This window comes from Hevea brasiliensis, chromosome 8 (genome assembly GCF_030052815.1).
Source record: "Hevea brasiliensis isolate MT/VB/25A 57/8 chromosome 8, ASM3005281v1, whole genome shotgun sequence".
NCBI classification, from domain to species: Eukaryota; Viridiplantae; Streptophyta; class Magnoliopsida; order Malpighiales; family Euphorbiaceae; genus Hevea; species Hevea brasiliensis.
The window spans coordinates 42559934-42579915 of record NC_079500.1 but is presented as its reverse complement, the minus strand read 5'-3'; the positions used below and the strand labels follow the sequence as shown (position 1 = coordinate 42579915).

At 36.6% G+C, this 19982-nt stretch overlaps 1 long non-coding RNA gene across 1 annotated transcript; it reads right to left on the bottom strand.

Moving 5' to 3' along the window:
• Positions 1–16758: 16758 nt before the first annotated feature.
• Positions 16759–17619, bottom strand: LOC131182518 (uncharacterized). The gene is made up of 2 exons (XR_009150798.1): positions 17555–17619; positions 16759–16932 (listed from the first exon to the last, which is right to left on the bottom strand). It is a non-coding gene; the product is annotated as an uncharacterized LOC131182518 (long non-coding RNA).
• Between the last annotated feature and the right edge of the window lie 2363 nt (positions 17620–19982).

Sequence of the window (19982 nt, the reverse complement as noted above, 5' to 3'; positions counted from 1 at the left end):
ATTGAACGTTTGGATCTAGTGGCCTACAGGCTAGCTTTACCATCAGAGCTGGACAAGATCCATAATGTGTTTCATGTATCCATGCTGAGAAGGTATAGATCAAACCCTTCACATGTCATCTCCATAGAAGAGATTGAAATACAACCAGACTTGACATATGAAGAGGAAACCATAAGGATCCTGGCTCAGGAGGTGAAGGAATTGAGAAATAAGCAGATCCATTGGTGAAAGTACTTTGGAGGTACCACAACACTGAAGAGGCAACCTTGGAAAGCAAAGAGACGATGAGGCAACAGTTCCCTCAACTATTTGCATCAGGTAAATTTCGAGGATAAAACTTTTGTTAGAGGGGAAGAGCTGTAACACCCTCACTTTAGATAGTTTGTACATTCTACTGTTCCAGTAACCAAAGTCTGTCTGGATAGCCAGAATGTCTGGAACTATATTTAAACTAGAGTGAAGAGTCATAAATAAACCAAATAATGATAAGAAAAATTAAGAAAAAATTTAAATAATGAAATACACTAAAGTTAAATGAGTCGTAATGTAACACCCCTACTTGCATAGTTTGGTATATTTCTCTATTTCGGTGACCAGTGTCTGTCTAGATAATTTAGGGGATTAGAACCGCACTTAAGACAACTAGATAAGCCCTGAACACAAATAATTAGTAATTGACAATTGGTTAAGTATAAATAATAAAAACAGAACACAAGAAGTTAAATGAGCCGAGAGTCACAGTTATGGGTGACATTCTCGGGAAGGACAGCGAAGTCGATTTAAACTCAAATTTCAAACCATAAAATGTGACGCTGCAGTCCTTAGGACTATTGTGAACACAGTGGAAAAGAGAAAATCACAAAAAAGAACTGTTAAGCCAGTCAAATAATTAGGTCAGGGATCCGAAAGAAATATTGAATTATTTGCAAACCGGGTCGAACCAACGAGGGGCAATTCGGTCAATTGACCCCTAGAGCTGACTCCTAACCTAACTGTCAAATAAAATTGGAGAAAATAAAATTTCAGAATCAGAAATTAAATTAAAGAACTAATGAAAAAATAAATTAAAAAAAAAGAGAAAGAAAAAGGTGAAAGGTGAATGACATCATGCATGACCTCATGCATGATGTAATAACTATTATAATTAATAAATTTATTCAAATTAAATTGTGGTCTTCCATAAGGATTAATTCATAAAAGAAAAGAAAAAAAAAAGACAAAAAGTGTTATCTTCCACAAGTTGCCATCTCCCATCTCTCATCTCTCCCTCTCCACAAAACCACCATTGAAGCTCATTCTTGAGCTTGAAAACTTCAAGATCCCACCATAGAAAATAGCCTAGCCAAAGTTAAAAAGTGTTTGGACAACTAGAAAACAAGTTCCAAGAAGAAAGAAAGAAGAAAAGAAGAGATTTGAAGAGGTACAATTTTCTGCACTAAGGTTAGTAAATTAAGCTTAACTTTCTAGTTGAATTAATGGTGATTATAGCATGAAGAACTTAGAAATATGATTAAAATGAAATAAAAACAAGTGTGGAGGACTAGAAGTAAATTCAGTCAGCTAGGGTTTGCTATGGATATGCTTGTGTTTTGATTGAATTCAATATGTTAGGAAGCTTAATTGAATGTGGAAGTGATGTTGGTATACTTAAAATTGATTAAATGTAATAAATATGTGAATTAGGGTTTTGGCACCTAGGGTTTAGAAGACAAAAATGTGAGAATTTGTTAAATGGTGTGTTTGACCTTGTTTGAGGTGAGAAATAGTCATTTGTGACCAATTGGTGTACGTTGGAAGTGTTAGAACCAATTGGAAATTCGGACTGGTTATGGGCAGTATGCAGGCAACATGACCAAGGTCTCTTTCAGGGACCAAAACTGAAATTTTACCAACCCAATTGGTGTGAGACTAATTGGGAATGAAATTAGACACAAAATGACACATTTTTCATCTAGGAATCATGCCCAAAAAGTGAACAAAACCTAGTGAACAAATTGACCAAATCCTGATTAGGCGATCTGACCTATACAAAAATGACCAAATGAACAGTATTTGTTTATTTGGCCATAACTTGGGCTAGGTAGGTCTAAACGACTTGAAATTTTACCAGTAGAAAGCTGAGATATAGACCTAAAATTTTCATGAAGAACACAAACTCAAATTATGCACTTAACCAAGTCATTTGGCCACCCAAAGTTGGTGACCTAAAACTGCCAGAACCAGTTTGGTGCCCAGAAATCTGGGTTAAGTCTAATCCAGTAGCCATGATTCAAATGGCTATAACTTCAGCTATAAAACTCCAATTGAAGTGATTCAAAAAGGAGAATAAAGTTAAGACAAAAAGGAACAAATTATATGTTGAAAACTTAGCCAAATTCTAACATCAAAATGACCAATGGAACAGTGCAACATAAGACATCAAAATTGAAAATTTGCAATTTTGCCTGAAAGACCTAAGTTTTGAGAAAACAACCAAAACCAACAAAATTGGTGACCAAAATGTGGTATGTGAGTATAGTTGGAGTTCCCATACCTTTTAACCATAAGAAAGTCAATATTTTGACTTGAATAGTACCATAAATAGTAACCTCAACATGAAAATTTGCAAGAATATAAGTTTAAACATATTTGAATTAGTTATTGGAATTGTTATGAAGTAAAGATACTAAGACACTCTAAATTTTGTGTTTCAGCTAAAAAAGACTTGAAAGGTCTGAGAGACTGAGTCAAGGCCTAGAGGCAACTCACGTCAGGTTTGTGCACAATAAACCTTATTTGAGCATTTTGTAATTGAAAAATTGATTTGGTATGATTTATGAAAATTTAGTGTTAATCATGAATTGTGTTGCCACTTTGTGAATGAAACTATGACTTTGGAAATTTATCGGATTTCTCATAAATTATTTGAATAAAATGTTTGAAATAGATTTTTGATTCACACTTAGCATGACAGTGTCTTATTATTCCTCCTCCATTTATTGGGTGAGATCGATTATTTTTCCTCCCTCTCTGGTTTACCAATTGAGGTTGTAGATCGAGTAAGTACTCATTAGCTAGCTTCCACCTCCCTCATTGATTTTCTATTAGTGGGGTTGTAGATTGCTTTATCGTGGTGTACAATACGGCATTGATCAAAAATTTTGTGTCATGGCTTATGTTGTGTATGAATTGGCAACACTATGTTTATTAAATGGTTTGACCAAAATTGTGCTATAATGAGTTTTGATAATTTGTAAAATGTAATTGTCAAATATTTAAATTGTGATTTATCAATGAATGTTTTATGTACTGCATTTCAAATCTTTATTGTGCACCACTGAGTATTTTTATACTCAGCGATAGCTTATTTTACTGTCGCAGATAGGAGCAAGGAAAAAGCAGCAGAGTGAGCTGCTGAACTGGAAAAGCCTTCACTGATTTTGTACGGGTATTATTTTATACCCAATGTAATTTAATTTGATGTAAATAAATATTGTTCATATGTATTAATGTAAAGTTGAGCAGTTATATTTATAAATTGTAATAATATTTTTTTGGATTTTATGTCTATAAATTAAACTTGTGAATGTAAATTAGCTTTATTGAGTGCAATGTTGATAGAATTATTTTGAAATGGTTTGATTTGAGAATTTTAACTTGAATTGAGATTATTTGGAGGTTGGGAGTTGTGGAAAATTTATTGAAAGTGTTTTTTTTCAGGTATTTGAAGAACTGTTTTCTCAAAATACAGATGGCACTCTGCCAAAATTTTTATAAAATTTGCGGAATAATAAAATGGGATAAAAATTTTAAGTAGTTTTAAAAGTTCGAATAAATGATTTTAATTCCTACCAAAATGCGTACCACTTTTCAAAATGTAAGAAAATGGTTTTAAAATCCCTTGTAGGATACTTAATGAGTTATCGGTGGGTGAAGTTCGGTAGTTCATTAGGTATTCTACGGGATCATGTCATGCCTTACAGAGGGGTGAGGTGTGACATGTTTTATTGGTATCAGAGCATGGTTTTGCAATAAATTTTGACTATGTATGTAAATATTTCTTTGATAAGTACAACTGCTCAAGTGTCTTTAATTGATACATATGACATATTTACATCATGAATATACACTAACTGAGGTTAACCTCTTTGTGTTTAATCTCAGGAAGTAGAAATTTTTGAGAAACGGAATGAAAGAGGGAGATCATTCCATGGAACAATCTGTTGAGGCTGAGGTTCAAAGGTTAGCCCCAGCACTCCAGAATGTGAGTGGGTCAGCCACTCCAGCTCTTACTCCAGCACTGCAGTTTCCTGCTCAGTTTGCACAGCAGATGGCTGCGTTTTTGAACAAATGGCGGGAAATGTACCACTTCAAGCTCAGATGCAAATACCTGCAGCACAACCACAGCTCTCAGCTCGACAATATGAAAAATTAATGAAATTTAGGGCCACCGAGTTTAAGGGTACTGTGGATCCACTGGAGGCTGAACAGTTGTTAGAAAGAATGAAAAGGGTACTTAGAAAACTACAGTGTGCCGAAGAATTAAAATTTGAATACTCAATATCTCTTCTACAAGGGGATGCATATGAATGGTAGAAGACCACCCCCAACAGTCTGGTTGAGCCACCTGTGCTGACATGGACAGACTTCCTGAGGGAATTCAGGCAAAAATGAGTTCCTGATGCATATGTAGATATGAAATTGCAACAATTCTTGAGCTTGAAGCAAGGGGACAAAACAATAGCAGAGTATGAGCAGGTGTCACACCTTACCCCTCCGTAAGGCATAACATGATCACGTAGAATACTTAATGAACTACCGAACTTCACCTACCGATAACTCATTAAGTACCCTACAAGGGATTTTAAAACGATTTTCTTACATTTTGGAAGTGGTGAGCATTTTAGTGAGAATTAAAAAGTCATTTATTCAAGCTTAAATACTAGTAAAAATTTTGTCCATTTTAAATTTTGCGGCAATTTTTATAAAAATTTTGACAGAGTTTTGTTTGAAAACTGGAGTAAATAGTTCTTCAATTACCTAAAAAAAACACTTCCAAAAATATTTCATAACTCCCAACCTTCAATAACTCAACCAACTCAGTTCAACACACTTCAAAATAATTTCACAATACAAAACAAGATTTCTCATCTCAAAATATTTAATATCTCCATTCACAAGCATAAAATGAGAAATTCATAAGCACCAATATTAAATTTACAGAAGAAAATCCAAAAAATATTATTACAATTTATTTACAACTGCTCAACTACATTGATACATACAACATTTCCATATTTACATCAAAATTATCTACAAGGGGATAAAATAATACCCGTACAAAAGCTTGATGTGATCTTCAACTCAGTAGCAGCTCACTCTGCTGTTTTTTCCTTGCACTTATCTGCGATAGCAAAATAAGCCATCGCTGAGTATAAAAATACTCAGTGGTGCACAATAAAAATTTAAAATGCCATAAATAAATCATTCATTGCCAAACATACTTTAAATATTTCTCAATCACATTTCACAAATATCCAAGTTCATAATAACACCATTTTGTCAAATAATCTATTAAACACAGTTTAGTCAAACAATTTCATAAACACAGTGTTGCCAAAGTCATACACAACTTAAGCCATGACACAAAATTTCTGATCAATGCCGTGTTGTACACCACGACAAAGCAATCTCAACCCCATTAATCGAAACCAATGAGGGAGGTGGCTAGCTAGCTAATGAGTACTCATCCGATCTACAACCTCAATTGGCAAGCCAGAGAGGGAGGAAAATAAACGATCTCAACCCCATAAATGTAGGAGGAATAATAAGTAACTGTCATGCTAAGTGTGAATCAAAAATCCATTTCAAACATTTCATTCAAATATTGCATATAAAAATCAAATCAATTTCCAAAGTTACTATTTGATCACAAGGTGGCAACACAAAAGTTCATAAATTCATAATGCGTATTAAATCAATTTTTCAAGGATAAAATGCTTAAATAGGGTTTATTGTGCACAAACCTCAAGCGAGTCGTCCCTTAGTCTCGACTCGGTTCCTCGGGTTCCTTCCCGATATTCTTTTCAACTGAACACACAATTTTACAATATTTCAGTACTAGAACTTAACATAAATCCAAAATAAATTTAGCTTCACAACTACCTAGCTCTAACGTGCTAAATTCGACATTCTTTAAATTTTGTGTTTCGGGTTACTATTCACTGCACTATTCAAGTTAAATTATTGACTTTTTAAGGCTTAATAGGTATGAGAACTCCAACTTCACCCACATACCACATTTTGGTCATTAAACTTGTTGGTTTTGGTCATTTTCTCAAAGCTTAGGTCATTTTGGCAAAATTGCCAATTTTCAGTTTTGGTGCTCCGAAGTTGCACTGTTCCATTGGTCAATCTACTGTTGGAATTTGGCAAAACTTCCTTCATAGAAAATGTTCCTTATTGTCTTAAGTGTATTCTCATTTTTAGATCACCCCAATCGGAGTTTTGTGGCTCATGTTATAGCCAAAATACAGTTACTGTTCATGTGCACTATTCATACTGCAACTATGGTTCTAGCAGGTTTTTGATCCAACTTTGTTCACTAATTTGATCAAGTTAAGTTCATAATTTGGTCTAACTTTCTTCATATGAAATGTTCTACTATGTCTTAGGTTTCCATCGGTTTAAGAATCACCTAAATCCGAATTTTCTAGAGAGAGTTATAGCCATTCAAACATTACTGCTCAAATGGCAATTCTGCAGAGTTGCAGGTTTAATAACTCAACTTTGTTCAATAATTTGACTAGGTTAATGGCATAATTTGGGGTGGTGTTCTTCATGAAAGTTTTAGGTCTATATCTCATCTAATCACTGGAAGAATTTCAGGTCAATTTGACCTGTCTAGCTTGAGTTATGACCAAATGAACAGTTACTGTTCATTTGGTCAGTTTGTGCAGTGGCAGCCTGCTCTCATTTCACTTTGGTCAATTGGTTCACTAAGTTTTGGTCAGTTTTTTGCCATGGTTCCTTAATGAAAATTGTGCTATTTTATGTCTATTTTCATCTCCAATTGGTGGCATATCAATTGGGCTTGTAAAATTCCCGTTTTGGTCCTTCAAAGTAGGTTTGGTCATGCTGCTAGCAGCATGACCAATTGACCTACGAATTTTTCTTCCATTCTAACACTTCCCATTCATTTCCTTTGGTCATTATTGACTATTTTTCAGTTCACAATTGTTCAAAGATATCAATTATGCATTTCTCCAAAATTTGGTTCACAAACCCTAACATTCAAACCCTAACTCACTCATTCAATCACAATTGGTGCATTTCCATCTTAACACCATACTAATGTAAGTTTATTAACATCTTTAATTCCCTTTAAACACATCAACCCATACCAATCATACTCCCATCAACCAGGCCAAAATTTCAGTTTAGTCCTTCTCCCATGATTTTATTTCATTTCATAATTTCTAAGCTCATTTCAATCATCACACATGCATTTAAATGGAAGAATAAGGAGTTTAACATACTAACCTCAATTTAAAGCTTCAAATCTCTCTCTTAGCCCTTCTTTCTTCTTGTAGTCTTCTTCCCAAGTTACAATATCAAGCTCTAATGAAGTTTTTATGAGGGTTATTAAGGTTGGATAAGGAGAAATTAAGCTTAGTGTAAGCTTAAGGGAAGGATTTTCATGGAGGAAGTGTGGGAAGAAAGTGGGCGGCACCAAGGAAGAAGAAAATAAGGTTTTTCTTTTTTTTTTTTTCTTTTCTTTAATCTTATCCCTTTTAGAAGACCAAAAATTTCAAATTAATAAATAACTTAATTAATTTCTTATTGACATCATTCATGATGTCATCACCTTTGACTTTTCCATCTTCTTCTTTTTCTTTTTCTTTTTTTTCTATTTTTCTATTAGTTCTTTAATTTAATTCTCGATTCTGAAATTTTCTTTTCTCCAATTTTATTTGACAGTTAGGTCAGGAGTCAGCTCTCGGGGTCAATTGACCAAATTGCCCCTCGCCGGTTCATCCCGGTTTGCAAATAATTTCATATTTCTTTCGGCTCCCTGACCTAATTATTTGACTGGCTGAACAGTTCTTTTTCGTGATTTTCTCTTTTCCACTATGTTCATAAGGGTCCTAAAGACCGCAACGTCATATTTTACAGTTCGAAATTTGAGTTTAAAATGACTTCTCAGTCGTTCCCGAGGAGGTTACCCATCGCCATGACTCTCAGCTCGTTTAACTTCTTATGTTCTGTTTTTCTTACTTATACTTAACCAATTGGAAATCACTAATTATTAGTGTTTATGGTTTCTCTAGTTGTCTTAAGTATGGTTCTAATCCCCTTAATTGTCCGAACCGACACCGGTCACCGAAACAGTGAAATATACCAGGCTATACAAATAGGGGTGTTACAATTCTCCCCCCCTTAAATAAATTTCGTCTCAAAATTTTACAGTATCAATCTCACGAGCAGTGTGGGTGTTGTCTCCTCATGTCCTCCTCTCGTTCCCAAGTAGCCTCCTGGCCCGAATGATGGTTCCACAGCACTTTTACCAATGGTATCTGCTTGTTCCGTAGCTGCTTCACCTCATAAGCCAGAATCTTTATGGGTTCTTCTTCATATGTGAGGTTTGGATTCACTTCAATTTCTTCTACTAGTAGTACATGAGATGGGTCTGATCAATACCTCCTCAACATAGATACATGAAAGACGTTATATATCTTCTTCAACTCTGGAGGTAATGCCAAACGATAAGCCAAAGGACCCACTCTTTCCAATACCTCATATGGCTCAATAAAACGAGGACTTAGTTTCCCCTTCCTGCCGAATCTCATAATCCTCTTCCAAGGAGAAGCCTTGAGGAAAACTTTCTCACCCACTGCATACTCAATATCCCTTCTTTTCAAATCAACATAGGACTTCTGATGGTCTGATGCAGTTTTAAGTCGATCTTTGATCACCCTAATTTTCTCTTCAGTCTGTTGAACAATTTCGGGTCCAATCATTTTTCTTTCACCCACGTCATCCCAACACAATGGGGTTCTACATTTCCTGCCATACAAAGCTTCATATGGAGGCATCCCAATGCTTGATTGGTAGCTGTTATTGTAAGCAAACTCAATCAAAGGCAAGTGTGTATCCCAACTACCCTCAAACTCAATCACACAAGCCCGTAGCATGTCCTCCAAGATTTGAATTACCCTCTCAGACTAGCCATCTGTCTATGGGTGGAATGCAGTACTGAAGTTCAATCTAGTTCCTAGGGCTCTCTGAAGACTACCCCAGAATCTAGAAGTGAACCTAGGATCTCTGTCTGATACAATGGATACTGGCACTCCATGAAGCCTCACAATCTCATCGATGTACAACCTGGCCAATCTGTCTAAACTGTAGTCCATTCGGACGGGCAAAAAATGAGCAGACTTAGTTAGTCTATCGACAATGACCCATACTGCATTATGACTCTTCTGTGTCTTTGGAAGTCCCATCACAAAATCCATAGTTATTCTTTCCCATTTCCATTCTGGCACTGACCGTGGATGTAATAACCCAGTTGGTACTTGATGCTCTACCTTTACTTGCTGACAAGTTAGGCATCTGGAAACAAACTCTGCCACGTTTCTTTTTAAACCCATCCACCAGTAATGCTCCTTTAGCCCTCTATACATTTTTGTACCACCAAGGTGCATAGCAAAAGGAGACTCATATGCTTCCTTCAAAATGATTTGCCTCAAATCAACTTCATTAGGAACACATATTCTGCCCTGGTGTAGCAGTAAACCATCATCTCTGATTGAGAACTCTGGTTTCTTGCCCTGCCGAACTTCTTCCAACAGCTTCTGATACTTTTCATCATTCTGAGCAGCCATTCTAATCTGATCAATCAACACTGGCTGTACATGCCATGCAACTGCTATCTGCTCCTCATCATTAATATCTAAACTGGCATGTAATGATCTCAACTCATGTACTAAAGACAAAAGAGTAACCCGTAGACTTGCCATAGTCTTGCGACTTAGGGCGTCAACCACAACATTAACTTTCCCTAGCTGATAGTATATCAGACAATCATATTCTTTTATCAATTCTAACCATCTCCTCTGTCTCAAGTTCAACTCTTTCTGGGTGCCCAAATACTTCAAACTCTTATGATCTGTGTAGATGTAGCATTTCTCCCCATACAAATAATGTCTCCAGATCTTAAGAGCAAACACAATTGCTGCAAGCTCCAAATCATATGTTGGATAATTCCTCTCATGCGGTTTCAGCTGGCGTGATGCATAGGCAATGACATTTCGATCTTGCATCAACACACAACCTAACCCATTATGAGAAGCATCGCTGTAAACTGTATATTCTTTACCCGATGTAGGTAAAGTTAGGAATGGAGCCTCAGTCAAACATCTTTTCAATTCATCAAAACTTTGTTGGCATTTGTCCGTCCACTGAAATTTCACATCCTTTCTAAGCAACTTGGTCAATGGAGATGCCAACATGGAGAATCCCTTCACAAATCGACAGTAGTATCCGGCTAAACCCAGAAAACTGCGAATCTCTGTGACATTTCTGGGTGGCTTCCAATTAAGGACAGCTTCAATCTTGCTAGGATCTACCTTAATACCCTCTGCGGATACTATGTGCCCCAAAAAGGATATCTCCTTCAGCCAAAATTCACATTTTGACAATTTGGCGTATAGCTGTTTCTCCCTCAAAATCTGCAGTACAATCCGCAGATGTCTATCATGCTCTTCTACATTCCTCGAATAGACCAATATATCATCGATAAATACCACAACAAACTGGTCGAGGTATGGTCTGAAGATAGTGTTCATCAGATCCATAAAAGCAGCCGGAGCATTAGTTAACCCGAATGGCATGACCAAGAACTCATAATGGCCATAACGGGTTCTGAAGGCAGTTTTTGAAATACTCTACTCTTGTACTTTCAGCTAATAATAACCTGATCTCAGGTCAATTTTGGAGAATACAGCTGCACCCCTTAACTGATCAAACAAGTCATCAATGCGGGGTAATGGATATCTGTTCTTTATTGTCACCTTATTCAACTGTCGATAGTCAATACACAAACGGAGAGTGCCATCTTTCTTCTTTACAAACAACACTGGCACTCCCCAAGGTGACACACTAGGGCGGATAAAGCCCTTGTTAAGCAATTCTTGCAATTGCACTTTCAATTCTTTTAGTTCTGCTGGTGCCATTCTGTATGGTGTTATAGAGATTGGGTCCACACCAGGCATAACATCAATTTCAAACTGCACTTCTCTTTTTGGAGGTAATCCTGGCAATTCTTTAGGAAATACATCCGGAAAGTCACATACAGTAGGAATGTCCCTTAGTGCTGGACTCCCCACTTGGGTGTCTATCACATGTGCCAAGTACGCCTCACACCCTTTTCTAATCATTTTTCTGGCCAGTGCAGCTGAAATGATGTTTGAAGGCAATAACTGCCTCTCCCCATGTATTACTACATCACCATACTAAGGGAGACCAAAAGTGACATCTTGATCTGATCAATCGTAGCATGATGCCTGGCTAACCAATCCATGCCCAAGATAATGTCATAATCTCTGAAGGGCATTTCAATTAAATCAGACAAAAAAGTGTGTCCTTGGATCACCAAAGGACAGTCCCTATATAGCCTATTTACCCTGACCTCCTGGCCTAATGGACTAGTTACTAGCACATCATAATCCATTGGTACACACTGAATAGCAGTAGAACACATCACACTAGCCCTAACATATGAATGTGTGGAGCCAGGATCAAATAACACATACACATCTTGGTCAAGGATGGAGAAAATACCAGCTACAACATCTGATGTTTCAGCCTCTTCCCTTTGACACATGGTATACACTCTAACTGGTGCGCCACTGGATCTTTGGTGGTTAACGGTGCTCGACTTCGGGGTGTTACGGGACCCTACTCTGCCTCTACCTCTAGCAACTGATGGTGACCCTCTAGGTGCAGAGACTTGGGTTGATCCTTCAGATGTGGCAGAAGATCTAGACCGGCGCAGACTATTGCAATCCTTAGCTAAATGTCCGCTTCCTCCACAGTTTAAAACATGCACCAGTGGCCTTGAAACAAACCCCTCAATGAGTTTTACCACAAGTTTCGCACTGCCGTACTGATAGAGCTCCTCTGGATGCTGGTTGGGTCTGCTGACCAGACCGGAGTGGTCTTTGGCCAGAAAATCTGCCTCTGCCAGATTTACGGGAGCTAGATCCCCCAAACTGTTTCCTCTTGCCAGAACCACTTTCAGATGCTTGTCCAGTAGTCTTTTCAGCCTTCTCTTGAGGACCCTTCTTTACTGCCCCTTCGGATTCTATCCTTTCTAATTCCAAAGCTTGTGAGATCAATTCAGCAAAATTCTGATGTCTGAAACCCACAACTTGCATTCTCAGACTCTGCCTTAGCCCGGACTCAAACCTCTTGCATCTGTCTCTGGGGGTGGAGACTAAGCTTCCAGCATAGTGGCTTAACCTTGAGAAATCTCTCTCATATTCTGCTACAGTTCGGTTCCCTTGTTTCAAACTCAAGAATTCTTGTAACTTCATGTCCACATATGCATCAGAAACCCATTTCTGTCTGAATTCCCTCAGGAAGTCTGCCCATGTCAGCACAAGTGGCTCAACCAGGCTGTGGGGGATGGTCTTCCTGTAACACCCTCCCGGTAGCAACTCTGTACATTCTACTGTTCTGGTGACCAGTGTCGGTCCGGACAGCTAGAACGTTCGAAAAAATATTTAAACTAAAGTGAGGAACCATAATTAACTTAAATATTAATAAGAAAAATTTAGGAAAAATTTTAGAAATAAAATACAACCAAGTTAAATGAGCCGGTGCCCAAGCGATGGGTAACCCAGAGGGAAGTTGCGGTTCTCGCAACTAGGAGCCCTAGACCCGAGGAAAAATTCATAAAATAATTTTTGGGACTCCAGAGAAGGGTCATTGAGGTTCCTATGGCATTAGAATGCCAAGAAAATATTTAGGAAAATTTTTCAATCAGTACAGACAATTTTGACCCGTTAAGCCGAACGGAGGGCATTTTGGTCATTTCGCCTTCAGAGACGATTTTTGGCCGACTTGTCCAGTTGAGTAAATAATTATTATGACATAAAATGTGAATAAATATTGCTAAAAATTAAATTGAAAATAAGTAGAGAAGAAAAGAATAGAAAATGAGAAAAAAAGGCATTTATGACATCATTATGATGTCATTTGAAGTTCCCTCCAATCACAATTAAACAACCAACTAATTAACTAATAAAAAGAGGAAATTCATGCCCTAGACCCAACCTCCATTAAAACCTCAAGCAAGCTCCATTTCTCTCTTTTTTTCACCATAAATCTTCCTACTCTATTCACTAAAAACTTATCTATACCTCTTGGGAAGTGTTTGGCAGCCTAGAAAAGGAAAGAAAGTGAAGATTAAACTTGGAAAATTCTGCCCTACAAGAGGTTAGTGCCTATTTATATTTATACTTCTTTTATTCCATATTAAGGACTTAAAATAAGTAAGGAATTGTGAATTAAATGAATGAAATTTATGTTTATGTACTCCTTGAATTTTGGCAGCCCTAAGGAAGGGATAAGAGTGATTGTTTTGATGGACTTAGAGTAGACTAAAGATGATGTTTAAGGTATATATACACATGTATAATGAATTGGTGTGCTAACTAGGGTAATTGGTGTAAACCGTGAATTTGAGCTAGGGTTTGGGAGTGAAAATTGGACTTGGCTTATGAAATTGTTAAAGTACATTCTAATGGTCAATTAGTGACCATTTGGGGTAAGTTGACCATAATTTGGAGTGAGCTATAGCATGGCAAACTGAAATGGGTAGGCTGCCTAGTGACAACAGCAGGGAGGCTGTGAGTCCAGCCTGTTTGGACTGCCATATCTTTGGCTGTGTATGTTCAATTGGTGTTTAGCCAATTGGACATGAAACTAGACTTATAATTGCACAATTTTGCTGAAGAAATAATGCTCAAAAGACCAAAGCAAGTGGACCAAAAGTTGGCCCCAATCCGGATACCCTGCAAGCAAATTCTGCAGAATGACCAAATGAATAGTACTGTTCATTTGGCCATAACTCACTGTAGAATGGTCCATTTGACCTGAAATTTTTACAGCAACAAGATGAGATATAGAAAAACAACTTTCATGAAGAAACCTACCCCAAATTATGACCAAAACCTATTCAACAAGGCAGTGGCAGTCACTGTTCATTGTACTGTAGATTTGGTAGATTCTGCAGATTGGAAATCCGGCCAGCTGTGGTTTTTGGACCATATCTGGAGCTACAAAACTCCAAATGGAGTGATTCAAAAAAAGAAATTCAACTAGACAAAATAAGGAACAACTTTCATGTTTACCATTTCCTCAAATTTCCAATGTAACGGTCCCTAATGGAACAGTAAACTTATGGTACAAAAACTGAAAATTCTGCCCCTTAGTGCTAAGCTTGGAAATGGATTTGGTGATTAATTCCAACAAGTTTTAAATGCAAAATGTGGTACATTGGGAGTGTTAAAACCAATGCACCTATTTTCTATCCAAAAGTCAACATTTTTGTTGACTAATGAAGTGAATAGTGACACCAAAACTTGAAATTCACAAATTGAAGAATTTTAAAGTATCAAATGCCCTAGTATACCTAACAAGATTGGTTTGGATAGTTTGGCATGCCAATAGGGTTCAGTTAGCAGTACTGCACATGGCATTATGCCATTCTGTGATTTTATGGCTTTAGCCATTTTGATATTGTGTTGGGACTTAGCCTTGTGCCTATTGTTATTTACAGCTTGTTAGCTGTTCTGATGCACACCGTGAGATACATATGTGACCGATGGTGTGACGGCCCGAGGTACTTGATACCCAGTGCCAGTTTACCCGTTTATCCAGTCTAGTCGTCCAGTATAGGTTACTTGGGCAACTAAATGAATGAAAATGGACAAAGTTAAAGAAATAAATAAATATAACAAATGCAAAACAAATAAGACATATACATTCAATACATATTTATTTTCTGCTATTTTCTTTTATTTTATTATTGCACCACTAAGCATCATTGCTTAGCGCGTTGCTTTTGCCACGCGTAGGTTCCGGAGATACTGATCGTGAGCCCAGTAGACCGCAGACTGGGTGAGTCCATCCTGCAGCTCTGCATAGTGTCCGTGTCAGCTCACCTTCTACAGTGCATTGGTAGGACACTAGATTTCATTTTGGTATTTTGTAACTAACTTTTATTTTCTCATATGTAATTGAACTTATGTATTGTATTTTGATGTTTATGTAAATAATGAGAATTGTGTTTGTGAATGGAAAACATGATTATCACATGAGATGAATGATTGAGAAATGAAATTGAAAAATATTGAGATTGTGATATTGGAGTTTGAGATGATTGAATATGATTATTAGAAGTGTTTTTCACAGGTTCCGAAGAACTGTTTTCTCCATTTTTAGCCGGTACTTTGCCGGATTTTCTTTAAAAATTTTCGAAACCTCAAATAAATTATAATGTTAAATAAATGACTTAAATGAATTATATTTCACAAGTTATATTTAAAAATTATGATTAAAAATTAATTAAGGTAAAATAGAGTGTGCCGGTACATCGTGTGACATTGCTTACTCGGATATACTGTACACGGGTAAGGGGTGTCACACTTCCACCATCCATATGCATCCCCTTGGAGAAGAGATACTGCATACTCAAACTTCATCTCTTCCGTGCATTGCAGCTTTCTAAAAACCCGTTCCATTCTTTCCAACCACTGTTCTACTTCCAGTGGATCCACAGTGCCTTTAAACTCAGTGGCCCCAAATTTCATCAACTTTTCATCTTTGAGGCAGTGTGGTTGTGCTCTACAGTCTTGGCATCTGAGCTTGGGGTAGCACATTACCCACCATTTGCTGAAAGAAGGCAGCCATCTGCTGCATAAATTGAGCAGGAAACTGCGGTCTTTGGGCGAGAGCCGGAGTGGTGACCCACTCACGTTACGAGTCTTTGGGGCTTCCCCTTGAACCTCAGCCTCAACAGATTGTTCTTCGGAATGATCTCCTCCTTCCATTCCATTTTCTCAAATTTTCTACTTCCTGTGATCAAACACAAGGAGCTTGACCTCCGTTAGTGCATATTCATGATGTAAATATGTCATATGTATCAATTAAAGACACTTGAGCAGTTGTGCTTGTCAATAAAATATTCATAAACATAGTCAAAATTTATTGAAAAAAATATGCTCTGATACCACTAAAACATGTCACACCTTACCCCTCCGTAAGGCATAACATGATCCCGTAGAATACTTAATGAACTACCGAACTTCACCGACCGATAACTCATTAAGTACCCTACAAGAGATTTTAAAACGATTTTCTTACATTTTGGAAGTGGTGAGCATTTTAGTGAGAATTAAAAAGTCATTTATTCAAACTTAAATACTAGTAAAAATTTTGTCCATTTTAAATTTTGCTGCAATTTTTATAAAAATTTTAACAGAGTTCTGTTTGAAAACTAGAGTAAACAGTTCTTCAATTACCTAAAAAAAACACTTCCAAAAATATTTCACAACTCCCAACCTTCAATAACTCAACCAACTCAGTTCAACACACTTCAAAATAATTTCACAATACAAAACAAGATTTCTCATCTCAAAATATTTAATATCTCCATTCACAAGCATAAAATAAGAAATTCATAAGCACCAATATTAAATTTACAGAAGAAAATCCAAAAAATATTATTACAATTTATTTACAACTGCTCAACTACATTGATACATACAACATTTCCATATTTACATCAAAATTATCTACAAGGGTATAAAATAATACCCGTACAAAAGCTTGATGTGATCTTCAACTCAGTAGCAGCTCACTCTGCTGCTTTTTCCTTGCTCTTATCTGCGACAGCAAAATAAGCCATCGTTGAGTATAAAAATACTCAGTGGTGCACAATAAAAATTTAAAATGCCATAAATAAATCATTCATTGCCAAAAATACTTTAAATATTTCTCAATCACATTTCACAAATATCCAAGTTCATAATAACACCATTTTGTCAAATAATCTATTAAACACAGTTTAGTCAAACAATTTCATAAACACAGTGTTGCCAAAGTCATACACAACTTAAGCCATGACACAAACTTTCCAATCAATGCCGTGTTGTACACCACGACAAAGCAATCTCAACCCCATTAATCGAAACCAATGAGGGAGGTGGCTAGCTAGCTAATGAGTACTCATCCGATCTACAACCTCAACTGGCAAGCCAGAGAGGGAGGAAAATAAACGATCTCAACCCCATAAATGGAGGAGGAATAATAAGTAACTGTCATGCTAAGTGTGAATCAAAAATCCATTTCAAACATTTCATTCAAATATTGCATATAAAAATCAAATCAATTTCCAAAGTTACAATTTGATCACAAAGTGGCAACACAAAAGTTCATAAATTCATAATGCGTATTAAATCAATTTTTCAATGATAAAATGCTTAAATAGGGTTTATTGTGCACAAACCTCAAGCGAGTCGTCCCTTAGCCTCGACTCGGTTCCTCGGGTTCCTTCCCGATATTCTTTTCAACTGAACACACAATTTTATAATGTTTCAGTAGTAGAACTTAACATAAATCCAAAATAAATTTAGCTTCACAACTACCTAGCTCTAACGTGCTAAATTCGACGTTCTTTAAATTTTGTGTTTCGGATTACTATTCACTGCACTATTCAAGTCAAATTATTGACTTTTTAAGGCTTAATAGGTATGGGAACTCTAACTTCACCCACATACCACATTTTGGTCATTAAACTTGTTGGTTTTGGTCATTTTCTCAAAGCTTAGGTCATTTTGGCAAAATTGCCAATTTTCGATTTTGGTGCTCCGAAGTTGCACTGTTCCATTGGTCAATCTACTGTTGGAATTTGGCAAAACTTCCTTCATAGAAAATGTTCCTTATTGTCTTTAGTGTATTCTCATTTTTAGATCACCCCAATCGAAGTTTTTTAGCTCAAGTTATAGCCAAAATACAGTTACTGTTCACTTGCACTGTTCATACTGCAACTATGGTTCTGGCAGGTTTTTGATCCAATTTTGTTCAGTAATTTGATCAAGTTAAGTTCATAATTTGGGCTAACTTTCTTCATATGAAATTTTCTACTATGTCTTAGGTTTCCATCGGTTTAAGAATCACCTAAATCCGAGTTTTCTAGAGAAATTTATAGCCATTCAAACATTACTGCTCAAATGGCAATTCTGCAGAGTTGCAGGTTTAATAACTCAACTTTGTTCAATAATTTGACTAGGTTAATGGCATAATTTGGGGTGGTGTTCTTCATGAAAGTTTTAGGTCTATATCTCATCTAATCACTGGTAAAATTTCAGGTCAATTTGACCTGTCTAGCTCGAGTTATGACCAAATGAACAGTTACTGTTCATTTGGTCAGTTTGTGCTGTGGCAGCCTGCTCTCATTTCACTTTGGTCAATTGGTTCACTAAGTTTTGGTCAGTTTTTTGCCATGGTTCCTTAATGAAAATTGTGCTATTTTATGTCTATTTTCATCTCCAATTGGTGGCATATCAATTGGGCTTGTAAAATTCCCGTTTTGGTCCTTCAAAGTAGGTTTGGTCATGCTGCCAGCAGCATGACCAATTGACCTACGAATTTGTCTTCCATTCTAACACTTCCCATACATTTCCTTTGGTCATTATTGACCATTTTTCAGTTCACAATTGGTCAAAGATATCAATTATGCATTTCTCCAAAATTTAGTTCAGAAACCCTAACTCATTTAATCACAATTGGTGCATTTCCATCTTAACACCATACTAATGTAAGTTTATTAACATCTTTAATTCCCTTTAAACACATCAACCCATACCAATCATACTCCCATCAACCAGCCCAAAATTTTAGTTTAGTCCTTCTCCCATGATTTTATTTCATTTCATAATTTCTAAGCTCATTTCATTCATCACACATGCATTTAAATGGAAGAATAAGGAGTTTAACATACTAACCTCAATTTAAAGCTTCAAATCTCTCTCTTAGCCCTTCTTTCTTCTTGTAGTCTTCTTCCCAAGTTACATTATCAAGCTCTAATGAAGTTTTTATGAGGGTTATTAAGGTTGGGTAAGGAGAAATTAAGCTTAGTGTAAGCTTAAGGGAAGGATTTTCATGGAGGAAGTGTGGGAAGAAAGTGGGCGGCACCAAGGAAGAAGAAAATAAGGTTTTTCTTTTTTTTTTTTGTTTTCTTTTCTTTAATCTTATCCCTTTTAGAAGACCAAAAATTCCAAATTAATAAATAACTTAATTAATTTCTTAGTGACATCATTCATGATGTCATCACCTTTGACTTTTCCATCTTCTTCTTTTTCTTTTTTTTTTCTATTTTTCTATTAGTTTTTTAATTTAATTCTCGATTCTGAAATTTTCTTTTCTCCAATTTTATTTGACAGTTAGGTCAGGAGTCAGCTCTCGGGGTCAATTGACCAAATTGCCCCTCGCCGGTTCTTCCCGGTTTGCAAATAATTTCATATTTCTTTCGGCTCCTTGACCTAATTATTTGACTGGCTTAACAGTTCTTTTTCGTGATTTTCTCTTTTCCACTGTGTTCATAAGGGTCCTAAGGACCGCAGCGTCACATTTTACAGTTCGAAATTTGAGTTTAAAATGACTTCGCAGTCGTTCCCGAGGAGGTCACCCATCTCCATGACTCTCGGCTCGTTTAACTTCTTATGTTCTGTTTTTCTTATTTATACTTAACCAATTGGAAATCACTAATTATTAGTGTTTATGGTTTCTCTAGTTGTCTTAAGTATGGTTCTAATCCCCTTAATTGTCCGGACCGACACCGATCACCGAAACAGTGAAATATACCAGGCTATACAAATAGGGGTGTTACAGCAGGACTTTTTAAGGCTAAGCCACTATGTGGGAAGCTTAGTCTC